This window comes from Dunckerocampus dactyliophorus, chromosome 1 (assembly GCF_027744805.1).
Source record: "Dunckerocampus dactyliophorus isolate RoL2022-P2 chromosome 1, RoL_Ddac_1.1, whole genome shotgun sequence".
Lineage (NCBI taxonomy): Eukaryota > Metazoa > Chordata > Actinopteri > Syngnathiformes > Syngnathidae > Dunckerocampus > Dunckerocampus dactyliophorus.
In genome coordinates this window covers 1,431,430-1,456,936 of record NC_072819.1, presented here as the reverse complement: position 1 = coordinate 1,456,936, position 25,507 = coordinate 1,431,430, and positions in this window count along the sequence as shown.

Sequence of the window (25,507 nt, the reverse complement as noted above, 5' to 3'; positions counted from 1 at the left end):
ACCACACTGGACTATTATCCGTGCATGTCCACGCCATAAAATGGCATGTTGTAGCGCGCACGAGTCCGTGAGGCCCGGGTAGAGCTTTATTTGACAGGGGTCAATCACGAGCAATGACAAAACTCACAATGAGTTTGTCAACCCATCGGAAATCAATATAGAAGTCTGACTCAGTGTCACCTTACAAAGAACACTAAAAATCATCACACAGCAATTTAACACTCAAAAAGGTATGTAAGACAATTACCAATACGAGTTTAACATAAAAAACAACTATTTTAAGTGCTTCCCATAATGCACTGCTTCCCAGCAAAGTGGTTCATTCAGTTGCAAGGATTCATTCTGCTGCCTGTGTCCACCAGAGGGAGCCTCCCTCTCGTTGGTTTTATTCTATACTCGTATTGGTACTTGTCGCATATATTTATTACCTACCTGTTGAGGGTTAAATTGCTGCGTGGTGATTTAGCTTTCTTTGTAAGATGACACCATGAGTCATACTGTTACAGTGAGTAACGACCTCCTGCAATTTCCGATGGGTTGATAAGCACGTTGTGAGTTTTCTCCGAGCTCATGATTGGCTCCTGCAAAGCTGGAGGACAAGCAGCATGGAAAATGGATGATGGATTGATGGCACTGCAATGCTGCCTCAGTCCACCAGAGGGAGACAAAAAAAAGCCCAGAGGGAGGCTGATGTCATTGCTACGTGACGGGAGGCACCAATGAATGCATTGCTCAGATCAAATGCATTATGGGAAAACTTTAAACTAGTTGTTTTTTTCATTTGAAAGTCGTATTGACACATGTTTGTATATTTCTAAAGGTATACCTTTTGATTGTTAAGTTGCTGTGTGACTAGTTTAGTGTTCTTTGTAAGATGACACAGTGAGTGAGACTGTTATACAGAGTAATGACCTGCTGCAATTTAGCCGCACCTCTTAAGTAGAGGAGAAGTCACATTAGAACATGGCCATGAATTAGCCACACTGTTGTACAAGTCACTGAGTTCAAAGTTTAAGAAACAAGTAGCATCTTATACACCAGAAATTACCGTAATTGGTTTCAGCCCCGACCGTGTAATAAGTTAATTCCTGCAAAGTAGGCTTCCTTCCTTATAAATGGAATGTTTCCGTAGTTAGAGCACAGAAAACCTGTTTAGGACTTTCTAAACATGGTTATTAACATTATAGCCCTCTAGACATGAAATAACACCCCTATAGCCACATTTACACTCGGATTGACCAATATAGCAGACAAATTAATAGAAAAGAAGCCATTAAGACATAAAACTCACTTTTATGAGTACTTAGCTTACTTAGCTAGCTATTGCGTATTTCCGGACTAGCTTCCTAGTCTTGGCATCTTGGCTTTGCGGAATGACACACACCGTGCTGAGGAGTAATGCGAGGTGAGGAATATGAACACACCTCACCTAAAACAGCATCCTCATCCATTCATGTCACAATCATCACCCGCCCCCTCCGGCCTCCCCAGAAAGGTGTGCTGAGCCTTTCTGCGGCGTGAGCACGCATGTATCAGTACACGTCTCGTCGGTGGGTTGGCAGGAAGCAGCAATGTGACATCGTTACTACGGGGGGGGTTAATGCAACTCAGCTGCAGCGCCAGGGAGGCTGTTGGCTGGGGTCGGAGGTCAGCGGATGAGAAAGCACAAAGCCAGTGCAGCGGCTTCTCTTTCCGTTGGTGCGCGTGGGCGGCGCCCGGGTCGGGCTGATGTGGGAAGTGAGTCACTGCAAGTGCACGAGCCTGTGCACACACATGCACGCTCATGCTCGATTGCCCTCTGAAGCATCACCGTGCACAACAGAAAATTCATGAAAGACTTAAAATCACAGTTTTAAAATCAAAAGTGTCATTAAAATCTGACCTGTGCACGTCATGACAAGCATCCACATAACCTTGAGCGTGAAATACACCCTTCCAAAGACGATTACAGCAACAAAAAGGTGCTAAGCTGTGTTTTTCATACGGGGCGGGGGGTGTCACTGACCCAATAAAAACCCTCTACCCCGCTTGAGGTGCTGCAATCATGAAAATGATCACTGTCACTGAAATGGGACCTGGTGTGCTGAGACAGTATCACAGAATAATTTACATGATAGCAGTTCATCACTCACACATCACATCAAACGGCGTCTCTCTAAATATTAGCCCTGGTGTAGTGTAGGGGCAAAGGAAGCATTGTCCTGTTACGCCATTTCTTTCTACATCTGTGTGCACACTGAAGATTCTCTCTAATTTTGTTCACTTACTGTTAGACGTTATTATTATTATTACACCTTTCGATTCAGTCTATTAGCTCAGTGCATGTCTAATAGCTTCTGGTGGAAGGCCCTTTTGACAAAAGCACACACTCACATAGCACAATAAGAGTTGCGTAACACTTGGGTATGACTCTTGGAAAACTGCAAGACAAGAGGCAAGCACATAACAAGTGCATTGTGCACACTCACACACACAAGCTTAACTTTCACATTCTAGAAGGGCACCACAGCTGCTTTATATGTTCTCATCATTCTGGGCTCTTCGTCCATCTTCCTTGTCGATGAAGAGTTCAGCTGTGTAGCCAGATATATGGCTTTTATTGTGGAATACAATACGACCTTTTGTGATCATTGATAGCAATGCGGCCCCAAGAACTGGAAAGAAAAGCTAAAGAACATAGCTTTTACTAGAGATGTCCAATTTTGGCTATTTTGCCAATATCCCATATGTCGATATTGTCCAACTCTCAATTTCCGATTGCGCTACCCACCGATATGTGTAACATCACATATCTCCCGTCGTGGAATTAACACATATCAATCTTGGTAGACGTGATCCCTACCAGCTCCAAACACCATCTTGTTATGGTCACCAACTTCACAGCTACTGGATCTGCATTGAGTGTGTGGACAATAATGGATCCCATTGGACTGATATCATTTTGAAACATAATGAAACAGAATGGCATTATATGTACTTTTCCAAAATAAAAACACTTTCTTCTTTCTTTACTTGATTTGCCTTTTATTTAACCTACAAATGTGTCATTTTGCCTGACCCTGTACTTGTGATTGGGCACGGCAAAGCGTGGCTCCAGCAGCTCCACAAGGTTGGTGAATCAGACAAGTTTGGTGAATTTGGCGTCTTGCACGACAGAAAAGACAAAAGAGACTGGTTATCTAGTGCGATACACTCCATCATTTCCCGATTGATGGCTTTCGCCCTGGGAATTGGAAGCATTGAAGGAAGAAGTCTTGGTTTTGCCTCACATAACCAACGATTTGCAGTCATTACAAATCGCAAGCTGAATCTCCGAAGGAGTCAGGAGCGAGCTAGCTTGCTACTAGCCACCTACGGTTGTTTACAGCATGCTTCAGAGGCGGTTTGATGACATCATAATTTGTGCGCCGGAAAATACGGCGGCCCATACGCTTATATACAGCATTTTGAAAAGTCGGTTTTCATTACAGGGAAAAAACCCGATACCGATATTGACCGATATTACATTTTGATACCAATATCGGGCTGATAATATCAGTAGTCCAATATTATCCAACATCCCTAGCTTTGGCATTACATAATAAATTTGTGTACAGAAAAAGTTTTACATCTTTGAGTTCAACTCATGGAAGACGCGAGCAAAAACAAAATTGTGTTTAGTTTATTGTGTATAAAATACGTAAAATGTCTCATTTTCTGCTTTGGTTTGGACCAGCAAAGGGACACGAAGGTAAGTGTTGACAGGTAACAAGTTACCTCTAATGTGAAAGTTAATGTAAAGTTCCTCTTCCTCATTGGTGGGCCCAATGATCAGGAAACGACCTGTTAACTGTTTGTTGGTGTATTGGCATGACCTGGTTTCAAGCAGTCATGGCCGGGCGGCCAGTACTTATACAGTACTTATACAGTACTTATACAGCACTTATACAGCACTTATACAGTACTTATACAGTACAGAGTGGAAAATATTCCATTCCTAACAAGCACATGTCAACATAGTCCGTGTGTGACTTTGACATGTCGACCCCTGTCGCCTCTCACATCATTTGACATCACAGGGGATGCTCAGAGTGTTTCCTGTTTACCCGCCCTGGCAGGCGCTCATTACAAAAACATCAAAATAAGCCACGCGGAGAGGCGGGTCAAATTAATGATCTCACTGTGCCCCACACGCCACCAAATAGCCTTGGCGCCATTTGGAGCGGAACAAATGCCCCGATACACCTGCGTGTTAGCTGGATGACACACATCCACATTTTAGTGCCAAGTTCCAGAGCTGCTAACGAGCGTTCAATTAGTGGAAATTACAGAAGACTAGCGTGGTCTGTGCTGCGGCCATTAGGTGTGGGAGGGAAGGAAAGCCGCCAGGATTAATCCACGAGAATGGATGGTTTGCAGGTCACCGGGGTGGCCTGGAAACAGGACTTTTTACAGCAATGGTATGAACCCTCAATCCTCAATAGATCTTGTTATTTCATACAAATCTCCACAAAAGCAAGCGGCAGTTAAATCAAAGTGCTTAGCCGATGCATTGCGACACAACACATACATCACAACACACGGTGTCCGCCATGCATGTAATGCCAGCTTTTTATTTGGAAATTAATTTCTAATCTAATCTACACAGCCATATTAATAACGATTAGAAAGCACAGCCCAGTCACGAATTAATCAAGGAATGGCAATTAGTGTAAAATTTAAATGCATGTTGTAAACCCACATTGAGTGTCTGGCACTAGACGGAGGTGCCAAGCCATCACTGTACTAATTAGTTTGCAATTATGTTCAATAAATTCCGTGGAAGCCAATCATCTTGCAGTCAGGAAGCTGGGCTCTTCTGCTGCAGACAATAAGTGACGAGCACCACGTCACGTTTCTTTTCTTGTCTCGTTCAGACGACTCGCCAATTAAATTTTGCCCGGCCTCCATTCCTGCAGAAATGACCCTGAACTTGTTGCACCAGGCGATTTGTCATTTGGGATGGGGAAATAATCAAATCTTCACGCTGCTCATCTTTCTGCGTAACCGCATACAAACTGGCGAGGCTCACACGAGTCTTGCATTCCAACCAATCGCAGCAAACAAGCAAACTCTAATCACAAGATGAATGAGGCTGAAAATACTGGAATGCAGCTGCTTGCAGCAGATGTCCTCTTGTTGGACCAAAAATGCACAACAATTTAGGTTATGTTTTCATTGCTAAACTTCATGATGATCAAACAGCCCGATGTGCAAAAAAGTTGAAAACTCATCAGCTGGAGAATTTGAAAACCACAGTTGAGGGAGGGTGACGATGGACACAGTGATGCCAATGCAATGCTTCTCAAATAGGAAGGGGACGCCTTTTGGGGTGGTGGGGGAGTTGGGGGGGAGGGGGGGGGGGGGTTGGTTTGCTCACCAGGCTAACAATTGATCCCTTCTTGCTACCTTCTCAATAAAAACCCAGTTGAAAACAGAATATATGACTTACATAAGATACAAATATCAAACACTAAACTCATCACACAGCAACTTGGGAGGCTGACTTCATTGCGACGGCGCAATGAATGCGCTGCTGAGGCGCAATGCATTAAGAGAAAACTTTAAGTTGTTTTTTTTTTACATTTTAATCTATTATTACCACATATTTGTATATTTCTCAGGTAGACCTTTTGAGTGTTCAGTTGCTGTGTGATGAGTTTAGTGCTCTTTGGATGATGACACTGAGTCAGGCTGTTATGTTGTTATACTGTTACATATAATGACCTCCGGCCATTTCCAGTGGCTTGACAAGCTCGTTGTGAGTGCACTGATAGCTCATGATTGGATCCTGCCAAAAGTAATTAAACAATGAATAGTAGTCCTGAAGTAAAGGAGATGTCATGCAATTTGAACTTAGCCATACATTAGCCGCACCACTGTATAAGCCGCAGGGTTCAAAGTTTAAGACAAAAGTAGCGGCTTATACACCGGAATTTACGGCTGAAACAAAATGCTTTCAAACAAGTGCGCTAGCTCCATGCTTCATGATTTACATTGGAAACCCCACATACATGCTAGCAATTAACATTATGGGGGTGTGTCATTGAGACTCCTGCAAACATTTGTCCCCTGGGGGGGCATGACAGAGACTAATTGAGAACCACTGTCCTCATGCAAAATAATCCTGGTTGAGTTTGCTGAATTGAAGTCTATGAGAAAGTACTGTAGGAAAGCTGGCATCGGCCCAACAAGCCTCTCAATGGCACAGCGGGTCTGTGTTGTACGGTTAGCTGCAGATGAGTGTAAAGACGGGGTCTTCCAAGCACGGTGTTTTTGTGTGCTATACTAGAGCTGAACTTTAGCATCCTATAGGTGCACAAACACCTACAGGTAGCTACAGAGGTGTCCTCCTGGCGCTCCTGCCGCGTGCACCGTAAGGCCTACCAGCAGGCTGTTGCTCTTGGCTCGTGCTCTCGACTAGAACAATCTGTATGAATGTGTGCGTGGGGTGCCATTTGGACCAGCGCCTGACATCCTCCGTGTTAATAAGATAATTCAGTACCTCCGTGGTACAACAAGCCCGCGTATCGCACAGCCGAGACGAGGGTTTACCCAAAACACACCCTCAGGCAAGCATACGCATCATAGAAGCTAATGAGCGGGGAAATGTAGTCAATACAGTAGAATTGATCAGCATTGTTCAACGACAGCATGCGATCGATTGGATTCCCCTTATCCCGTGATGCCTAATTAGCCGTGTCTGCGTCACACACGAGCGAACGCACAAGCAGGTGCCGTGCAAACACATCATAGCGTTTAATTTGGAGCCGCTCGCCGAGCTCTGGCTCATTTCACCGGGAACTTGGGTTCATTTGCAGTGGCGGTGCCGTGTAGCCGCACTCCATATGTTTTCATTAATATCAATTGTGTGATGTCAATATTAACCCCGGTGCTGAGTCTCGCAGAAAAGAACCTGCAGATTCAATTTAGAGTGCTTTTACCCCTGCAGGCCTTTTCTGTAAACATGTAGATTGTGAAACGTTTACACAGAGTCAAATTTCACTCCTTAAATCAACTGTGCCCAAATTAGATCCTGCATTCTGTGCTACTCTAACTTGGGGTTGCGGCGTATACTGCATGTGTCGTATACAAATATTCACTACAACATATACTGTATACTGTACAGGCACACGACCGTGTACTGTATGTTTCAGTGTCCACGTTCCAGTAAATGAACTCCGCTATCCCAGCTAGCTGAGTCTGTAGATGAATCATTGACAGTGTTCCCTCGCTCCATCGTGGTTCACCTTTCGCGGACTCGCTGTTTTGCGGGGTTTTTTGTGCAATTTCAGTGCTTTTTTTTTTTTTTTTTTTTACAGCGTATGAACGTGTATTGTGTTCTGCGTCCTGATTGGCTGAGGGAGAACCCACTCTTTGTCTTCTGCGTTTTGACTGGCTGCAGACCATTGCCAATCCAGCTCCTTTGGGCCAAACCGCCGTGTTTCCTGTTGTCTGATTGCTAGCAAACAGCTTGCAGAGACTCTGAACTCTGCATGTTTGCACGTTCTCTCCCTGGCAAAACCTTACAATGTCAACCAAACGTTCTGCACCCCGAAGGCAGAGGAAGATGCTGACCATCGCACAAAAAGTCTGACTTGTGGACATGCTGAAGGAAGGTGCCATTACGGAATCCTGTAAAAGAATCTTCGGTTGGAGGAGAATACAGCAACAATATGCTTAACAAGGATACAAAAACGCTTCAGCGGACGATCAGAGGAGTCAAATACACAATTTCTTGTGTCCAAACTCGTAGGTTAATCATTAGAATTTAAACAAAGCTTTGGACTTAGAGTGTTTTAACAAGAGAAAAATGAGAGAAAATGTTAATGCTTGTCTGAGAAAAGGTGCCCTGAAACATGTATAATCATTGTAAAAAAACACATCAAAAATCAAGTTGGCTACTTTGCAGATTTCACTTATTGCGAGCTATTTGGGCAACCGATCCCCCGCGCTAAACGAGGGAACACTGTACTGTCATGCCTCAGTTTTCATTATTAATTTGTTCCAAAAATGGCAGACAAAAACTGAAGCATACAAAAACCACGGCAAATTTCTCACCGCGCGCAAAACTGAAAATTAAAAAAGGTTTGTGCCGTTAAAAAGGTTGATGGTGCAGTTTGCATTTTTTCGTTATTGAAGCGATAACTGTCATTTTTTGACATGAAGTTGTGTGACATCCCCATGGAGGGATGTAGTTCCGCTTAGTTGCTGGGGTCATTTCAGTGACGAGTTTGGCTTCTCAAAACAACATGCGTTCAAAAGAGTCGTACATTTGCATCACAAAACCGTCACAACGGCAAAGCAAAAACGCGTAGTGATACAAACGGAGAGGACATAATGCCGAGCGACTGAGAGGTGGGACTTTTTGTTAGCGGTGGTTTTGTGTATTTGTGTATCTTTTGAACGCATGTTGTTTCGAGAAGCCGAACGCTTTACTTAAGTGACCCCGGAGTTCCGCTTGCGTCAGGCAAGCTTTTATTTAGAACGTGGCAGCAGAACAGAGCTGTTGAGCATTTAGCATTTAGATTAGCACGGCTAGCCCGTCTGACTTCCGCCTTCCTTACCCCGCCCCCTCCAGATGCCCGAGGCCAACGGTCACACAAGTACCCCCTTTTCATAGCTGTCTCAGGCAATGCCTGCAACGTAAGTTTACGAGTTTTTCCTCTTAAATGTAGGACTTTATTCTTGTAATATTACAAGCTTTTCCTCGTACATTTACGACGTTATTCTTGAAATCTGGGATTATTTTAATAGTCCGTTGTAACAGGTATTGCCTGAGACAGCTAGGAAAATGGGGGACTTATGTGACCTGTGGCATCGTATTATTTACAACTTTTTTTCTCGTAAATTTACAAAAAAAAAAGCCATAGATTTACGAGAATAAAGTTGTAACTTTAACAGAAAAAAGTTGTAAATTATGAGAAAAAAAGTCATACATTTACGAGAAAAGAAGTCGAAAATGTACCAGAATAAAGTTATACAGTTACGAGAAAAAAAACGTACATGTGCGAGAATCAAGGCGTAAATTTACGACTTTTTTTCCTCGTAAATTTAAAAATGGGGGACCTATGTGACCTTTGGCCTTTGGCAAAGGTAATATGTACGACTTCTTTCTCGGAAAATTACAAGAAAAAAGTTGTACATTTACGAGAAAGAAGCCCTAAATGTACGAGAATAAAGTCAGTTAAGCAAAGGTAGTATTCTTTTTTTCTCATGAATGTACAAGAAAAAAAGCCTCATCGTAAAACCACTGCCCAGGCCAAGAGTCATGCAAGTCCCCAAGTTTCATCATTTTTTAAATTTTCTTTTTCTTTTTCAATGTGGCCCTAATTCTCCGCCGTACAACGGACACGTTTGTAATGCTCAATATCTTACAATAACCGAGACAGTGTACATAAACTGGGACAAAATTGTGGGTGAAAATATTCCGAATCCTATGAAAAGCGGTGCGTCGCAAGCCAAGACTGGACTGGAGACGTAACAATGCACAAACGCTGCATGAACAAACCTGCTGTAAAGGGAAGTGGGTCCCCTCAGGGTTGCGACTGCATTGTTGTCATGGAGTTTTGTCTACTCGGAGTCAGCATTCAGAGGAAGGGGATGGATGTCTGATTTCACACACAATTTGGAAAAGGCTGAGGAACAGCGGAGATAACTCGTTTGGCTGTCAAAACCCTGGCAGCCACATGCTTTCATTGAGCGTAAACGCGTACGGCTTAAAGGTGAGGTTGCAACATCCGGCATCAATCAGAGATGTCTGATGAAGAGGAAGGGGCAAGGTTACCCATTTCCCTCTGGACCAAAGGCAATCCTGCTTCATGTAGATTGGGTGTCATTCAAGCGCAAGTCGCACACCGACAAGCACATTGAGAGGGCCGACCGCTGTAATGACAGTAATAGAGCAGCCCAATGACACGCTACAAAATAGCACTTTTGGTTGAGGCGAAAATGAGAAAGATTTTTCTTTCCTTTGGTACAGGTGCTCATTTTATCCAACAGCAATTTCCCTCCAATCAAGCATGTTTTTAATTTTCTTGCCTCTTTGTACTCGTAGGCCTGTTGGTCTGGAAAGGCTGGAATTGATGTTAGCACCCCCGCTTTCTCTGGCCAGTAATGGTGGCTTGTTCAAACAAAGTGACTTGTGTTTCTCTGTCTGGACATAACGTTTGAAGAGGCAGAGCTTCTTATTGGACTGGTAACTGCAGACCAGACAACATCACAGCCTAAAAGTAGTATGGTATTGCCAGGATGCTAACGTGCTAGGATGACTATATTGACGACCAAAAGCGAGGACACTGGGCCTGACAATGAGACACTCAAATGATACTCAAAGGTGATTCAAAGATGCCTGATCATTTCAATCCACGGTTAAGATTGAGTAAGGTCCGTTTATGCAACTTTTTCACAGCGAGCCTTAAATGGCGTCAAACAGACCAGCTCATATGAATATGACATGTAAGCAAACCCTGTGCATCTCCCTACAACCACTTCTTCTCAAATAGTGGGGCGGCCCCCTGGGGGCACGCGGTGAACTGTCAGGGGGGCGCGAGAGGCAGGGAGGACTTTCAATATCAGCGCGGACCTGCCAACACGTGTGAATTTGCCGTACTCAGCATGCAGTTTGAATCCGCTTGTACGCGTCACTGCTCTCCATTTTGTTGCACTTTGCTGGTTTCGGTTTCGAGTTTGGTTTGTACAGGACAGATGAATAAATAGACACCAGTTTCCCAGTCGTATTTCAAATCGGGGGTGTGTGAAAATATTTCTGTCCCCCGGTGGGGGCCCTACAACACACTTGTTTTGGCAGCTGAAATTGCATTTAAAAGAAAACAGGACCAAATTTCACAGAAATCATGAAAGGTTTGACTGTGCAAACAATGAATGAACACAAGAGGTTTAATTTTAAGTTAAATAAAACTGCACTGGTTTCTCTGAAAAATATAATATTAAATTATTTTACAATTTTCCAACAAATAAATAAGACATGATTTTTGCTCTAATGTCCATACAAGCCTTAGTGAAGACTCACACATTTTTCAGCTGCAGAGCATATGAGACAACGGTTTGGCACTGGGTTCCGGAAGAATCAACATATATTGGTCCGGCCTTTCACTTTTAAATGTTCAGTTTTCTCGAACAACTCTTCTTATTCTGTTGTCATTCATTTGTCATTTGTAATTCTTTTTGTGTGAACACAAAACACGTTTTTGGGCGTCTGGAACAGATTAATTGGATTTAAATTGTCTTCTGTGGGAAAATTTGCTTTGGCTTGAGTCCGTTTTGGTTTGAGTTGGCCATTCTGGAACAAATTAAAGACACTAACCAAGGCACCACTGCATTACAAAATACTCGCTACCAAAGGCACAAAGCTTGATAATTTGAACCATCGTTGTGCATGATGTCCCCAACTTTACGAGACTTGAACTCAGCAAGTGTCAGAGGATTAACTCCGTGCATGGCTCAGGTGGTAGAGTGGTCATCTCCCAACCCAAGATTTGGGCAAGATACTTAACCCCCAGATGCTCATAATGCTGTGTCATCAGTAGGAAAATGTGGTACGTCAAAGCCCTCTGAGTACCTTGAATGTGCAGAAGTCTGTCGAGTCCATATGTTGCTTCTTCTTTGGCAATTTGCACCTTTTTGGCAACACATATTCAGAAATCCCACTCTTCTGCAGCCACTCAGGGATTACGCCACATACAGCAGAGTCAATTTCATGAAAACCAGGACTTTTTCATCACTTTCTACAGGCCACAGGACAGGACATGAAAACAGGCCATGTCGTGAGAAAACAGGTCGTTTGCTCACCCTAAACATAACAGGGCATCTATTGGTTTATGCTGTGAATGTTACATGGTGCCAAGTCACCTGTCTTTCTATTGTGTATTTTACAGATAAAATGGTCCCACAAAATCTTTAGGGTATACAGAGTTCGTAAAAAAAAGAGCCTTATTATAAACCTGAAACGTCCTCCTTTTCACATTTCTCCCAGGTGAGATGATTATGTGGTTGGTTTGTGTCATTTAACTGAAATTGCACACACCTGACAACCCACAGTGTCTTTCTCAGCGTGCAAGCTTGTACAGTGGCGCCTGTTTGTTTATCTGGCGTTGGGACTTATGTGTTTGTTTTCACGGACACTAACGGGAGGAGCGGCGGTGAAAAGGTTGGCGCTTGGTGTCGGTGGACCTCTAATTTGTTCCGCCACGGCACAGTCGGCTAATGCAGCACACCTGCTATCGCTGTACCGTCATTAGCTGGTGCAGAGCGGCAAAAAGGCCAAACATAAACAGCGAGATCACAGAGCAGCACAGGCGGAATGGGAAAGAAGAAAAAGAGTGTGTTTGTGAGGGAGGTGGCGGGAGGGAGAGGAGTGCTAATGTGGGGATGATGAGTGGGCGTGAGCTGCCCAGGCACGGAGTGATGCATGATGGGAACACTTCACATACTCAGGACGTCTGCTTCTGATCTTGGCAAACAAGCGCCAATGGGAAGGGATGATGGCTGCAAATGTGTGTGCAGGAACCCGCACAAACAAATATGCGACCTGGACGATCAGCTGCGCAGATGTGGAACCATTTACTTCCATTAACTCCGACGTGAGGCAAAGACGCAGAGAATGCCTGGTTCATCATCATCCATCTTGAAAACACATCTGCTTGATATGCTCTGCGAAAGATTGCAGATGGAGGTTTGGAGTCCTTGCCTGCTTGCTTTTCATTCAACAGATACTCGAGGGACAAAAGCACCAAACCAAACCACTTCATTGAGCCATTGAATCAACTGACCACAAAGTTCACCCTGAATCTTAATCTCAGCAAGGCATGTTGGGTTTCTACAGTAAATGCTTCTCTCTTTGTGGGAACAGTTTTGGGAAGGACGTGTTCTGCTCCAGCACGACTGCAGTGAGAGTACAGTATGGTGGAACCAATGGATGTCCTGTCTTGGGAATCGGAGAGTAGTTGTGCTTAACAACCAAAATCCAATCATTCAATGACATTTTGGATACTGCTACCAATATTTGAGAGTGTTATCAGTGTGGGTACGGAGACGGGTTCAATTCCTTGGCCCGGAGCGGCCACTTTTCCGGTGGTGCCCTCATGAAGTCAAAAGACCAATCATGGGTAGTAATGGAATCCATTTACTGTACCAGAGTGTCCAGCATTCCGGTTATTTACTTCATTCAAGGTTGACAGTCAAAATTCTGGTGCTCCCAGTCTTGCTTTGTGGCTGTGAGACCGGAACATTTATTGACCTTTGACAGACAGTATGTAACGGATACCAGCCAGTGTGGCTGTGCCAACGGACGTTGGTAAACCTCACTCCCTGGCACCTTAAGAGATGCACTGGACGTCGAGTGGACAGTCGACTCTCATTCTGCGAGACTTGGTACGAGTCCAGGGCAGAACGTGGGGCTGGCTGGACCAAGCAGGTTACGCATACACTGGATTCCTTTATGTACCAAGTCCCTGAGCAGAATCCCCGGTTAATGATGGGACTTTGTGTCCATCAATCGGCTTTTCGATGAGTCCTAAACTAAGACACGGTTTCCGGGGAAGGACGTTACTGCCATTCTGATCGGGTCTCTGATGTGTAGTCACCAGGGTGCCTGCAGACAACCTGTTTGAGACAAGACGCAGTATATGATACTGTCCAAACCTCAGGCTGGATTGCAAGTTGGTACAAACACAAATTGTATGCCAGGCTTTCTAATCAAACCTTAGAAATCCATGGATGCACAAACAAAATCCCACAAGCACACTCCAAAATATTGTACAAAGTCTTTCCAAGTCGAGTGGAGGATTTTATTCTACATCTGCAAAATTGGCACCAACTCCAAGTAGGTGTCCTAATACTTGTTTTCATGCATCGTGGCTGGTAGTACCAGAAATTAGCACACAACACAACACAAATGCCTTTGGAATTGAAAGAAATTAAATGTACTGCAAAGTAAACCTCTTTTAAATCTTACTTTTTTCTTAGATTTTATTTTGACATTGAATACAATACTGTACATTTTTTTGTAATTAAAAAGTTTAACATTAAAGACACAGGAGCTAATTTAGGACTAAATTGAGCTACTGTAACAAAGCGATTTCCCTTGTGGATCAATAAAGTCCGTCTAGGTCTAAGTCTAAGTTGAACCGACCCATACGTCAGCATGTTTACATGCGCATCACGCCATCTTATTACAGCGTGCTACTATTTTTAGCCCTTCTGGTTATTTCTGTTGCGCACGGTGAGGGTTGACATTAATTGCTCTCAGGAGGAACAGCTGCATTGATTGCATGACACGTTTAAACCAGTGATTCCCAACCACCGTGCCGTTCTGTGAAAAACCATCAGGTGCACTGCGGGAAATGATCCAATTTCACTCCTTTGGTCAGAAAATTCTTTATTTACGACAAATGATGCATCTTTGCCCCTCTATCCGTGCCAGTGAAATACAGTATAGTGCCAGGCAGAACAACTAAAAGCTCTTTGTGTGGCCACCTGTCATTTGTAGGTGTGCTGTGAGAGTTTTCTAATGTTAAATATGTGCCTTAGCTCAATGAAGCTTAGGGAACTGCTCTCGACTGTGTGCCGATACATGTGCTCATGCAAGGCGTAGGTCTACCTCTTACGCCCGCGCTGGTATTGTGATGGAGCGTGGCACAGACGTCTCAGAGTAGTCAAACTAATCTTTCGCTGTCAAGTGTACCCAGCACAGCATCAATTAGCGAGTGTGCCCCTAAGCTGGGGTTGACATTTCAGCCTTTGACCCTGCATACACAGCACAACAGGTTCCATTTTGATAAAAACTCACACACCCGTTATTAAAACAGTTCTATGGATGTCACTGTCGCCCTAAAACACAAAATATATTCAGGTCCAGGTCCAGCTGAGACCAAGGTTGTAAACAATCAATTGGTAAAAGAGACAGAAATAAAGCCACGCTCACAAAAAACATGACTTTCTTGCTTGGAAATGACCTTTTGCGAGCAATAATGGTAATAATGCACAGTTTTGATTGACACAGCCAGTAAGACATTCATTTTGAAACAATATGCTGACCATTGTCAGCATCGTAGTGAATAAAGTAAATAAGGTAGCCCAAAATAATACCCGTTCAGTTCTCAGTGTTGGGCAAATGACTTTAAAAAAGTAATTAGATATATTAGTAATCTTTTGCCATTTTGCACCTCAAATTTTGTGACTTCACTCTCAGGGTTTTTCAAAATTAGATGAATAAATCACGCTGTTTCGTGGTGAATGCCACCTATTATTTGTCCCAAAATGTGCATATCTGAGCAATATGTATGGATTTGATGGCTAAATTAAGCATTTTCAACCATAAAAATGGCTTAATGAACTAAACTGCAACAATAAGGCATTCAGAAGACGCATTCAAAGACGTGACAATATGTAGTATTCTACACTGGTCAGTAGGTGTCAGTAATGTTAGCGAGACACACAAGCACCACACTTGATCGCCAGAACAACAGGCTTTTATTACAGGTTTCAATGATCTCACAACAGGCACAATAACCCCTGAAAGCTAAAACTCAACTTTGAACCGCCTATCCACCCCCCACTCAGCTCCCCTCACACCAGAACACATTTACAGCAACACACACAAGCGCAAGTCTTATTCATGTCTTCTTTTTACTCTTATTATATCGAGTAATGCGAGTGTAAAGGCGACTATAGGGGTGTTATGTCATGTCTAGAGGGCTCTAATAATATTAAAACCCGCATACAGAAGGTCGTAAACGGATTTTCTCCACTTTAACTATAAAAATATTTGATTTATTTATAATAAAAAATCCCACTTTGCGGAAATTCACTTATCACATTCAGGTCTGGAACTGATTAACCGTGATAAATGAGGGATTGCTGTTGCTACAATGTTACTTTGCCAAAAAAGTAATTGAATTAATACCAGAATTACTCCTTCATAAAATGTAATGAGTTACTATTACTAGGAAAAGTAACTATTGTCTGACTTTTTTGCAAAACCCTCAACCGTGTGAAAGAATTGGGGTTCACAACGCACAACGGACGCGAACAAACACTTTGATGTGGGACGTTTTTACATCAGTGACGCTCAAAAATGCCAGCTTTAACTCGACGGACCGCTCCGGCTTGCCATTGCTGCATCAATTTTTGTGTTCCACCCCCGCCACTGTTTGGCAAAATGGTTCAGCCCGTTGGCCTCTGGTCACGTCGATTTAAGCTGCCCACTTATCACCAAGGGGAGCGAGACGGGGGGAAAGGGAGCATATGCACCAAAAAGTTAGCGTGTCATGCGGCTCTCAAACGAAAAAACAAAAGAGTAATTGCGCTCCAGTGCATACTGCCACTGCGGCGGTGCTTTGGTGCCAAGACTCTTGTGAAAAATTCCAAACAAGTGGGTGTTTTACAAGTAGCATCAAACACATTAACGCCAAGGTGGGAGACGTGTTAGCTCACCAGCTGAGTGCTCGTAATGACGTTACATTTGTATCTTGTTGAAGGACAGATGCCAATGAATCCCCACTGAAAAGACAATGCTTGAACGCCTATGAAGGTATAGAGTACATCATGTGACCCATTTTAGCTGAGCAGCGTGAATAGGAACGATGGCAGGGACCATGCAGAGAGCAATTAACCTTTACTGCTTTCTCAGTTGTCTTGGAGATGACATGGAAGGCCTCCACCATCCCCTCAAGTTTAGACAAATCGTGACAAAAAAATAAGTGAGTGGAAGTCAGATTAAATCTTCCTTAATTTCCTTGTTTTTGATTGAAAAGGAAATCTTTTTCAGTGAACATTGCAGCTTTGCTAAAATCAAGCAATCTAATGTTGATGGAGCTCAAGACAAAGTGCAGCTCTGACTGGCTTATTCCTTCATGACTTTTCAGCACCGGGTTGGCTTGTAAAGGATGAAAATGAAGGCTGAATCAGCTTGTGAATAATCTCGTGTATTTCCCGAGCCACATCCTCAACACCAGGTCTCAGAGCTCAGCCTCCCTCCGGCACCAGAACCTTCCACACCCCTCCACCCAATTCTCCTCTAGCCCAGCCCCAAGCGTCACCCCCTCTGGTGCAGCCTCGCCGGATTGCACGCGGCTCAGCAGGGGGTGCCGGAGCAGGGCAGGTATCTGCCGTGCAGCGCGCTCAGGGCGGCTCTCCGGGGTGAGAAGCCAGCAGGGTTCTGATGAGCTCGGGGGTGTCATCCTTGGCTTCCACAACCCGGCAGAAAGCGGAGGATGAGAGGAAACAGAGGGATGTTTGAGGGAATGGGCGTGCGCCGTAAATCTTCACAGCAGCAACATGCAAGCTCGGATAAGGGAGGGTGACGAGTGGGTGATGGAGAGCGGCAAGCTGAAAGAACATGGAAATGGCGCCGAGTGGCGAAGCGGATTTGCCTCGCTCACTTAATGCACTGCTTATGACAGCTAAAGGGGAAAGTGCACTGGAAATTGGTGAGGAGAAATTACCGGCGTTATACCGCTTGCCATCTTACAAATGAATGCCGTTTAGCCTCGGCATACAAATGAGGAGGCTTTCACTTGGAATGGAGAACACAAAGACAGTAGACAGAGGAAGTGGCCGTGCAAGCAATCAGTTTTGTTTTTCATGTGGAGGTGTGCATGCGCAACACCGAGCAAATTGAACCTCCGCATGCTGACACACAAGCGCGTGTTAAAGCATGTGCACACACACAACCCAAGGTCAGGCTCAAAGACAAGGGAGTAGGGCCGCTATGGCAGCAGGTGGGAGTGAAAAACAGATCATGATAAATCGCCTTGCATTTTTTAAAAAAATGCCCTAAATGCATCTCGGCTAGCGGGCACAGCTGGCCTGGTACCGGTGTAACAGTGGTCATCCAGCAGCGCTGGCCAATGACCTTTAAAGGACCTAAAAGGATGTCAACTCATCGTCCAGTGCTGCTCTTAAGGTGCCAGGGAGTGAGGTTTATGTCAGGGATGCGAGCCAGCGCGGCTGTGCGGATGAACGTCGGTAAACTCACTCACTGCACCAATAGCGCTAGAAGTCTAGTCGACAGACGGCTAGCGCTCTGGACACTTCTTCAGTGGACCTTGGTTAGAGCTCAGGGCGTAACGCGGCGCTGGCTGGACCAGGCGGGTCATAGTTACACATGGCAGTATCACACAGCCATACCACCTGGCACCCCCCACTCTCATCCGAGTCACAGTACCAGCGCATCAATTGTCATTCGTTCAGTCCAGCCATGCACACGCGGGGGCCCAAATCAGCCACCACACATCCCCACTGATTGAGAGTTCAGTCGAGCAGAGCTAGCTGAGGAGCAACAAGCCCTTGGATGTCAACTCATTGTCTAGCGCAGCTTTTAAGACATCAGGGAGACGAGGTTCACACAACGTACAGCCGCACTAGCTGCCGGTAATACTTGTAGCAGCGTTTGTGACGTATGGAATCCAGGCTGTGGCAATAATTGTGCAATTACAAAGAAGAAGCTGGTTATGGCAGCTTGGCGAGGAGACGACTGGGCTTCTGTACCTTGGAAATCACAACTCCACGTTGCCTTTCTGCCGCCCTTTCTGCAAACGGGCACTGGCATCCCTGCAGTTCAATGCGAGGTGGGGTGTGCCACTTTTACAAAACCACAGGGAGCAGAGCCAGTCGGAGAGGAGGGCGCTGCAGTGAACTTGAGGAAGAAGGAAGCAAGCAGAGAGAGGGGAAAGGAGGCAAAATTTGTCTTGCGCGTGGATGAAAGGACAATTTGTTAGAAGCTGCTCAGGTAGACAGAATATTTTGCCCCAGTGCTTTACTGGCTGTCTGGATGAGAAATGGGAGCGTATTAGCAACCGTGCTGGGCCCGGGCATGAGATGGGGCAGAGGCGCGGCTTCGGCAGCAACGGCCTGGCACAGTCCCATCACCCTATGCTGCCAACACCCCTGAGGGCCGTGGATCAGGGGTGCAACGGGATGGAGGAGAGTGGCTACGCAGTAGCCCAAATGTTCACTGCTGTTTATAACTTACACTTTCACACACTTAATGGGCAAAAGTATTGGGACGCAACTCATAAATCGTGTCAGATCGGACCCCTTAACTTGCCCTGAATCTGTTTGTGTCTGTATCGAGTACATCTCATTTGCATAACACAAACCAGATGGTCATAGAAGAGCCCGGTGGGCTGTGGTGTAAAACACCACCTCTTCCATGTATCCCCGGTGCAACTGCTGAAGTGCACTTCCTATTTATCTCCCGTATCACTGAGCCGCGGCTGGCGAGCACGCCTGGCGTGACCTCTGTTGGGCACGACATTAATTCCGCCTCGCCATTTCTGTGGTGTTGATTAATAAAAAGTGACGAGGTTTTCCACAAATGAGCGTGTGCTGATAAATGGGAGCACAAGCCTAATTGCTTGGCAAATTAAGAGCTCACAATAGTGACAAGGAAGTGCGCCGCTTTTAATATTTAAAAAGTCATTAAGTGTGGGAATGTCTCACTTAGTTGGTCTTCGAGGTTCTGTTACTATCCACGTGGAACAAGTTGGATCAGACCCGCTACAAGGTACAGTAATCCCTCGGTTATCGTGGTTTATTGGTTCCGGCCTCGACCGTGATAAGTGAATTTCCGCAAAGTAGAATTCCTGATTTATAGCCTAAGTTCAATAAGCTGCACATGTCCACCTCATAAAATGGCATATTGTGCCATGCACGTGTCCGTGAGGGCAAGGTAGCGCTTTATTTGGCAGGAGCCAATCAAAAAGTATACCTAAAAATATAAACATGTACCAATATGTTTTTAAAAATCATTTTTTAAGAAGTTTTCCCATAATGCATTTCACCTGAGCAAAGCATTTCATTGGAGTACAAGCAGCACAGAAAATGGATGGATGGATTCAGAAGAGACATTGAACAACATTGCGATGACATGTAATAATCTACACGGGTCACTAGGTGTCAGTAATGTTACTGTAATGTTCGGTAGGACACACAAGCACCAGACTTGATGGCTGGAACAACAGGCTTTTATTGCAGCTTGGAATGATCTCACAACAGGCACGATAATCCCTAACACGGGGTACTGTTGCGGTAACCCACAGCAAGCTAAAACTCAACTCTGAACCCCCGATGTAACTTCCTGTCCGCTCCCAACTCAGCTTCTCTAGCGCCGCAACACATTTATAGCAACACACACGAGCACGAGTCCTATTTATGTCTTATTATTTCTACGATATTGGGTTATACGAGTGCATAGGTGACTATAGGGGTATTGTTCCGTGTCTAACGGGCTGTAATAATAGAAGGTCGTAAACAGGTTATGTATGCTCTAACTATTAAAATACTAATTTATAAATAAGGAATATTATTTCACGGAAACTCATTCATCACAATGAGATCTGGAAACAATTAAGTGTGATCCATAAGGGATGAGTATATTTGTATCAGTCCAATTGGACATTTTTGAGCTTGAAGATTGTTAATTCAGTACAATTGTTAATTATGTACAATCTGGGGCATGGCTGGGTGGTACAGTGGCCGCCAAAATGTACGACCTCTCTGTAGTGGCGTGAGGCAGTGCGTCACTGCACCAGAAAACATGTTCTCTGTGTAGAGTGGCCGTCTCCCAACCTGAAGGTTGCAGGTTCCATCCTCCATCCTCACCTGAACCCCCACTACCTCCTGATGCTGCGCCACCAGGAGGTAAACGTGCTAACAGTCAAAGTGCTTTGAGTGCCCTGGAGGTGGCAAAGCGCCTTACAAGTGAAAGACCATTTACCAATTTGCTTAAATCTGCATATTTAATGAGCAATAACAGGCCGTATTTAAGTACAAAACAGCAATGATTTATGAATACATTTTTGAAAAACCTGTGAGTGAAGCTGCAAAGTGGTGAGGGTCTACTTACTGTATGCAGAAACACTGAATACTTAGAGTCAGAGAGTATGATACACACTAATACAACTCTAATGCTAGCATGTGTTGTGTGTGCAAAGTGTGTTGCAGAGCAACTCAAAAGCGCACAAATGATACGCACACTTACGTGAGACACACGCTCACACAAAAAAAGTAAATCCTTCTGCTGTACGGCAAATTACACCGACAAACGCAGACTCCCCTACTAATGCACACGGCACAACCCCAATGTCGCACATATCAGGAGAGCAGAGACGAGCGAGCACCGGCAAATGCTGCGAGTTATTCATTTCCCTTTTCAGACAAACGGGACATAATCCTCCAAATATCTTTAGCCATGTTGTTGGTTTGTTGCCACTTCATTTGCATGACAACGCGCTACCTTTCAGTGCAGCAACTGCAGCGCTGATATCATCTTTATTATTGTTGAGCAATAATGTGGCACGACAAAGAGGAAGGAAATTGAGCAAGTGGAGCTCAGAGTCGGAGCAGACACTCGGATTACGGTGATGGATAGCTCCGGGTGATTCCTCTTTATTATAATTGGCAGAGATCAATATTTCAACAGTTCAGTTACGGTCCTTCAGTACAGTGCTTAAAATGTATCACTCAGCACCTTGGGAGGTGGCGATGGGAAGAAGGCTGAGGAGGCAAAATCTCCAACTGGGACACAAAGACAACTGTGGAGTGGAGGTTTCAAGCATGTCCTCATATTCCATTGCCTGATTGTAACTATTAGGTATTATTATTACACCTTTAGATTCAGTCTATTAGCTCATTATTACATTTTCAATGTAATTGCTTCTCACAGAAGGCCTTCTTGACACACGCCCACACAGCGCAATCAGAGTTGCACAACACTTACATGTGACTGATGGCAAAATACTGGGGGAAGAGGCAACACACACAAAATACGTATTCTTTTGACTCTCTCACACAAGCTTAACTTTCACACAAGCTTAACTTTCACTTTCACTTTCTGGAGGGGCGCGGCAGCTGATTTATACAGTATGTTCTGTAAACCCATGATTCTTCTTCGATCAACGGCCGCTTCTCCGCCCCAAGAAAGCTAAGGAAAAGTAATAGCATTTACATAACCATGACAACGTCTCCCAACCCAGGTGTTATTTGTGTGCACAGCGAACCAGGAGATGCTGCAGCGGGTGGAGTTGACCAATTAACTAAAAGAATAACTGCCTCGTGAGGCAATAATAGGTAGACCTCCGCCAGGGCCAAACAATAGTAAAACACGTTTGCCATTGCACTTCAGAGGAAACAAAGCTCAGCTGAGAAATACACTGAAGGGACGCAAAATTAGGTCCATCTGCACAACTGAATGAGATCCAATACAACTGCACCACAAATCTCCCCAGGAGTTTTAACAATGCCTTTATTACAGTGCTTCTCAAATCGTGGGGCAGTGAGGTGTCGTGGGGGCCTTGAGTAAATGCAACTTGGAAATAGCTTTAAGCTGTTGCAGCTATTAGCTCGGCTCATTTTATTCATCCCTTTTGGTCATCGAGCGATTGTATGTAGAACGCTGGTGCCAGCAATTCATGCAGTGGTTTGTACAGATAAACAACATGATCAAGTTCTCAATGCTATTTCAATTCGGGTTCGGGGGGGAGGTTGGCCAAAAACATTTCTGTCCCCTGGGGGGGGGCATGAGAGAAAATAAATGAGAATCAATGGTTTGTTATCATGACACACACACACACACACACACACACACACACAATTACATTTAGATGCACTAAATCATGCTGCCAGTGAGCTGACCTGCAGATAACACGCGTGATCCAGGACCATGACAGCTTATTATTTATTCATGACGGCCATAGTTGTAGTTGCCGAGTGGATGATGGCGGTGAACCCACCTGTTGTGAGTCTGATGAGGAATGGCAGCAAGAGGACAGCCGCTGTCACCTGGCAGGCGCATGGATGCTCCACATAAGGCGATCAAAGCCCAGCGCCAACAAACCCCCAACCTGCACTGATCAGAGAGCACCAGTGAACCTGGCACATGTGCAACACTGCCCCGAATAATCCACGCTTGACTGCTTGCTTGATTATCCTCATAGCTGCAATGTTTTACGGTTGAAACGACCTTTGGAGGCGGCTGTGTTGGAGATGCAATCTGAGGCTGGACCTCCTCCTGAGGTCAACGTTAAGATGATCTGCTCCGCCAGTTTTCATACTCAGGGTTAGCATTCCACAAAATGACAACAGAGTTGGGGTGCACAACATTGCAGAGCCCACAGCAGATGCAGCCAGTGTCTGGGATTAAGAGCTGTGACATATTCATATCTGACCAGACTTAAAGCTGCTGCCGCACGAGAGGGTCTATCGCTATCAAAGCCGCAGGAAGTCAGCCAAGGAGGGAAGAAGTGTGGGGGGGAAGAGGGAGATAGGGATAAAGAGATACAGAGGTACAGCGGGAGTGAGGGAGTCGGTGCAGCAGAAGAGGATTTCTTCCAAAGCTCCCCTAACCATCACTCAAAAAGAAAATCCTTTGTAGCCTCCTTCCGAACCACCTGCACCCCCACACCCACAATTCTCCATGTATTTAAATCCCAATGTGGAACAAATGGGGACCTAGCACAGGAAAAGTTGGTCCCGTGGAAGGCCGGGTCGCAGTCGAGCTGATTATATCAGTTTCAGCTGCGCGCTGGTAATAGGCTCCTCCTCGAGCAGCCGCTAACCCCGGCTCTCCCCTGGCAGCCGCCGAGAGTGGAATTAATCAGGCCTACTGGGAGCGTCCTCCATCCCCTCTCTGCAGGCGAGCCACTCCGCAGTCATTTAGCAGCCAATCCCACTGTCAAGCCACTGTCATTTAGACCCTTTTCATTACGCCTTGTCCCCCTTTTCTGCACACACAGCCTCACTTTTCCCTCTCACGCCGGATCTGAGGAAGCATGGAAATGGATGACAGATTAGCCTAATGCTGGGTGCTTTATTTATCAGATGGCCTATTATGATCACTACCACAATGTATCAAAAACACAAGTACGGACCCGCGCATTTACCAAAAATGGATGAAACGTCCCTTTCACCCGCTTAGCCCAGCTCGTTGATGCAGTCGTATAAACCAAATGTTCTAAATGTGCTAAAAGATGACCAACTTTGCCTAACCAACAATTAGCATAACTCCAAATATCAAGCAAGCCTCACCTGCGAAGCTTGCTTAACCCTGGAAGACCTCGCTGCTGTTGTCAAAGGAAAACCTGCTGCTCGTTCCAAAATGGATACGAGACGAGGTGCAATTTAATCAAACTTGCATGTAAGGAGACAATACAACCTGAACAGATGTCTTCTAGAGAAATGTCTGGGGCAGACTCACATGCCCAGACGTCCGAGGCTATTTGAATCAGGGGGTAAGCATGTGGAGGACTTCTACACAAAGTATTCTATAATGTATTATAAGTTACTGTATATTTACACATCAGTAGGCCCTATTGTTCAGCCTTGCAGCACCTTTGGACGGGATGGCCGAGTGGTTAACATGTTGGCCACACAGTCAAGAAATCGGGAAGAGCATCTCTGTGTGGAGTTTGCATGTTCTCCCGTGCGTGCGTGTGTCCGTGCATGTTAGGCTAATTGGCAACTCTAATGTGTGAATGTGAGTGTGAATGGTTGTTTGTCGAAAGGTCTGTGCCCTGCCACTGGTGTGCCCCTCCTCTCGCCCAAATTCTGGTGGGATAGGGTCCAGCATACCCCCGCCACCCTAATGAGGATAGAAAATGGATGTATGGAAGAGTAAATAGCTTTGGCAATCAGGCCATGGACTCTCCCTGAACAACTTGCTGGACACAACTTCATAGAGCAGGGGCGTCAAACTCGTCACCGTGGGCCACATCGCAGTTGTGGTTATCCTCAGAGGGCCACGTTTTATCATTCTATTTTAGCAATCGGTTGATAAACAATGATGACATTTATTAATACCTAATAAAAAAAATCATTTTCAATTGGATTTGACAACAACAAAAAAAGGTTATGTGTCAATATGGACAACAAATACATTTAGCAAGAAAGATTGTCTTTTTGATTTAAAAATATATATGTTTAAGTTGTTCTTGTTATTAATATTCATTTTGTTTTTTACTTGATTATTTATAGCAAACACAACGGTAATTGCTAATTAAATGATTGTAAAATATGTTTTAAATATCACATTTGTTCTATTATCGTGAAATATTTTTTATATATTCTTCAATTTTTTACTAAAAGTAAAGTAATGAAAAATAAAGCTTAAAACGTAAAGACAAAATTTATATTATATATGATTAATATTATTACAATATATACACAAATATTGTTTAAGTAATATTAAAAGAAGTGTCCTTTAGACATGCATTATTACAAGGCTTTCGTGGGCCACATAAAATGATATGGCGGGCCAAATCAGGTCCCCGGGCCTTGTGTTTGACACCTGTGTCCCAGAGCACCACAGAAGTTCAGTAAAATACACGTTTTTGTGTTTCTTGGAACGCCGAGAGCAGGTAAAGACTGGGTTATTTTGGAATGCACGCAGCAAATTATGTTCAAATGTTTTAGATTTTTAAAAAGAGTGACATTGTCACACCATTTCGAACTTGTATTTTATGGAAATGAC